Raw genomic sequence first — 4,688 nt, 5'->3', positions numbered from 1 at the left:
CCCACACTAAGTTTGTAGTTAATCAGTTTGTGTCTTTGTGAGAATGTCATGGTTTCAGTAGCATTAGAATAAGTGTGTGTGTGTGTGTGTGTGTGTGTGTGTGTGTGTATGCATTTGCATGTTTGTGTATTTGTGTGTGTGCCTTTGCATGTGTGCATTTGTATGTGAGTGTGTGTGACAACTGTCTGCCTCTCACCAGTAGAGACGTCATTTCTGTAGGGTGGATGCAGGGTAGGCCGATCTTGGCAGACTTTCCTCTAAAGAAAACACAGCGGGATTCAAGGAGTGCCTGCCTCTCACAAGGCCCCGATTGTGCGAGAATGCCAGAAAAGAAACAAATGCAGTTTAATTGCATCGGATGCTTGGTGACCAGTTTGCAAAGCTTTTATTTGTTTTTAGAAGTGCTGCAGTGGCACTAAATTTTGTGTGTGTTCAGGGAGATGCAGACGAAAGTTACAGTAGGACTTAGAAGCTGGCATAATTACCGGGGCCCCGTCAAACTAATAAACCAATAGAAGGTTTAAATAAAACCAGGAAAGGCCAAGGGGCTGAGAAACTCCAAGAATGAGACTCGATCTGGAGTCTTCAGACATTTTCTCTAAAGCTGTGTTTGAGAGATGAATGGTCCCAGAGAAGATGGATTACAGATTTCAAGCTTCAAAAGAGTATTTTTTTTTTTTTGCCTCTATTGAAGAGGGTCCTCGGGTTTTGATATCAATTAATTCTTTGTGTGTTATATTTCAACCCACAGTGGTCTCTAGGACATTTCCTTCATATGGAGAGAAGAGAACATGTGACAATCATACTGTGAAGAAAGCTGTCACTCTAGAACTCTGTTCGTGGGGTTAGGGAGGTGGGTCAGCGGATAAGAAAATGTGCTACACAAGCATGAGAATTTGAGGTCAAATGCTCAACACCCAGGTAAAAAGCAAGGCATGGCCATGTGTGCCTGTAACCTCAGAACAGCGGAACTGTGGCCTTGCTGGCCATCAGCCTAGCTTCAAGTTAGTGAGAGACCATGCCTCAAAGGGAGTAGGTAGAGAGTAATTGTATAGGACACTCAACATCTCTCACCTCTGGACGTGTGTACATTTAAGACTGTATGTATTTGGTCTTTACTGAAGATCTGTGTTGTGTCCGTGAACTTCCTTAAGAGGCATAGTCTGTTTTGTTTAATATTTCAGTCTTCTTTCATATGCATATTACTATGCCTATTATTTTGTCAGCTAGTAAGAAATACCTCATTCAGGAGGTCATGATTTTGTGGCTCCACAGTGGAACCTTATGGTAGAAATGACAAACAGCAAAGTATTTCCAATTTTCTTGGTAAGCACTGCCATGTTGACTACAAGGTTTATGTGTTTCCAGACAATACCTCCCAGGGTTTTCCACTCACTTCTCACCAAGGCTTACCTGTGGTGAGGAATTCAATCTCAAAAAATCAATGGCTTTTAAACACTCAGCAGGGAATATATCACTAAGAAAAACATTAGGATCTATGATTAAAAATATTAAACAAACAAACAAACCAAAAACTGGCCAAGAACTGAAATGGGCAGCATTGGAAACATCAATAGAGAAAAATTTAAAATTGATAGGATGCAAAGGTGGTTTGTTGCTGGATTGGCTTCTGTGGCTTGGGAATATCCAATGAGATTGGAGCTACTAAAGACAAAATTTGTCTCAGCATGTGAAGAACAGAATTCATACTACCTATATTTACTTAGCTGGATGTCTTGGTTTAACAGCAGTCTCCCTTGGAAGTAACCAGAACTGTGTTCATGAATTTTATAATGAGATACTGTTAGGTGACAATTGGCACAAACTTTGCAGGTATGATTGGAGATAGCTGATGCAACCAATACTATCTGGGCAGAGCCAAGTATGAGGAATGGCTTTTTCTCAGAGCTGTGTGGCACATCACTGGCATTGTAGGAATCTTCTACACTGTAGTGATGTGAACATCCACTGAGAAGTTTCTGAACATGAGTGTCACTTGGGAATCTGGGTCTTGTTGTTGTGTTGTCATTGGGATCTATGTTTCTTCGACCTTTCACTGTGGCTTGTCTCACTCCATGCTCTCTGGCAATCAATGGGTGAAGGGTTAGTTATTTTAATACACTCCTTAGAAAGTCATTAAATGTCTAGGAATAGCACTGATGAGCACAGTTTGAAATCATGATCCCATTGCCTGGATTTTAGGAATCTATGATGTTACATTAAATATATTTGTTTGAGATGAAGTTTAAGTGACTGTTTTGACTATCTTTGTTTTACATGGGACCTAGTTTTAACTGGTTGAGATAATCATTACAGTTTATGCAAGCAACTTTCCTTGAAGGTTTAAAGATAACATGTCACTATATTCAAAATTTCCCTGGGCTAGTGAGATGGTTTACCAGGTGAAAATGCTTTCCACCAAGTCTGATCATTTGAGTGTGGTCCCCAGATCCCACAAAATGAAAGAGAGAAATTATTTCCTCCACATGCCTGCTGATTTTCATGTCTGTACTGTGGTGCACACTCTCCCCCCAGTATGTTCACATACATATTGACATAGACATATGCAAAATAAATACAGTGTAGCAATTTAAAAAGTGTATTGAGTATGCACTTCCTTAGTTTCTCTTAAGATTTTCTCTTCTGCAAACAACATTACTTAGCATTCTTGTGACATTTATATTTTTTTATGAAATAAGTTATTTTTTGGAAGTCTCTAGTGAATGGAAGTCTGGACAATTACTTAAATGATTGCTATTGTTGAGAAATAACTATTTTAGCAATAAAGACACTATTTCAAGCATTTAAAGTACAAAGCGTGCTTACTCTGAAAATTATACAACCTCTGGCCAGGTTAAAAACAAGAAGTAATAGATTTAATGAAGAAATAAAATATAAATATGCATCTGTGGTGATAGTACAGTTAATAAGACACTTGCTCTGTTGGCTTGAAGACCTGAATTTAATCTCCAACACCAATGTAAAAGATCCAGGCATGGTGGCACACCTGTAACCACTGTGTTGGAGAGGAAGGGATGTGGCCACCCAATCTAACCTAGCCAGAAAGCCTCAGATTCTAGTGGGAGACTCTGTCTCCAAAACCAAAGAAGTCAACATCTCCTAATAACAATACCTGAGATTGACTTCTGGTTTCTATATGTGCTTATGTACACACACACACACACACACACACACACACACACACACACACACATGCCTGTATACATAAGTACACATAATTTTTTGTAACTTAAAAAGTGTTGATATTAAAGGCATGCACCATCACAGCCCAGCCTTTAATCCCAACACTCTGGAGGCAGAGCCAGGAGAATCTGTGAGTTTGAGGCCAGCCTGGTCTACAGAGCAAGATCCAGGAAAGGTGCAAGCTACACAGAGAAACCCTGTCTTGAAAAAAAAAAAAAAAAAACAAACAAAAAAAAAAAAGGTGTTGATATTATAATTACATAATTTTTCTACTTCCCTCTCCTTCTTCCAACACCTTCTGTGTATTCCTCTTGCTATCTCCAAAATTCATCAACTATTTTACTGTTATTGTTGTTACATATATGTGCATTTGTGCATTTATATATACATATATATTTAATGTATATATAAATACAATTTGCTCTGTCCATATAATGTTATCTGCATATGTATGTTTTGAAAGACAAATGGGACATGTTCTCTGTCACCCAAGGCTTCTACTTTCAAATCTTCAGATGTGAGTCTATAAACTGGAGTAACTGCAGAGACCTAGGAACTCAAAAGGGACAATTTTGGGGCAGGAAGGCATAGCAGAGTGAAGAAAAGCAGGGTGAAATTGCTCTGAAGTGGAGTGTGTGGGGTTAATTGGGGAAGGGGAGGGAGATTAATACAGAAGAAGGGTAAAATAACAGCATGGATACATGAAAATAGGAATCATGCTATGATCTAGCCATCTAAAGAACCTAATACACACACACACACACACACACACACACACACACACACACACACACACGCACACACACAGAATTTAAATGAAAAACTTCCATCTGGGCTGACAATGATTCCCTAAGAGCCATAGACTAACAAAAACCCCAATGCCAGATTTTGGAAGCCCTCTTTTGAGTTGTTGGACAAGTCATCTACAAGACTACCTAGGCATTAGGATGCTGATAATTGCCCTTGATTGCCTCTCCCATGTGGAAGGAAGATTAAATCCCTATTGCTTTTGATACCGCATAGTTCTGACACAGGACCCAGAAAATCTGATATGGGTCTGACTTGAAATCCTCCTCCCTAAGAACATAATTAAAAAATATGTTACGGCTCTCAAGATAATATATGAGAAAGCCTTAAGAATCAATAATTGAGGGCATGATTAGAAGAATATTCTTGAAGGCTTTACCTCAGCAGCCATTCTGGTTTAGAAATAGGAGAGACATACTGTCTTGCCTGGCCATCCTTTGGTTTTGTCATTACGAGAACTAAATGATTGTGTTAATAAAAAGCATGGGATAATTTGTAATTTTGAAAGGTAGAACCCAGGGAAAGTATCTCTGAAAGCTGAAGGGCAATGAGAAATTATAGTGAAATTCCCATCATTGTCTGGGTAATGAGTGAACAGCTAAAGATTACCAGTTGTAAAATACTATCACCATCACCTGCTATTGAATTTTGTTAAAGCTCTTGTAGAGATGCCCCAA

General features: G+C 38.9%; 1 pseudogene; it reads left to right on the top strand.

The window, feature by feature from the left end:
• Nucleotides 1-1,338: 1,338 nt before the first annotated feature.
• LOC118588783 lies at nucleotides 1,339-2,100 on the top strand (annotated as a pseudogene).
• The last annotated feature ends 2,588 nt before the right edge of the window (nucleotides 2,101-4,688 follow it).

The sequence above is a fragment of the Onychomys torridus genome, chromosome 8 (assembly GCF_903995425.1).
Source record: "Onychomys torridus chromosome 8, mOncTor1.1, whole genome shotgun sequence".
NCBI lineage: Eukaryota > Metazoa > Chordata > Mammalia > Rodentia > Cricetidae > Onychomys > Onychomys torridus.
This window is presented reverse-complemented; position numbering and strand designations above follow the sequence as displayed.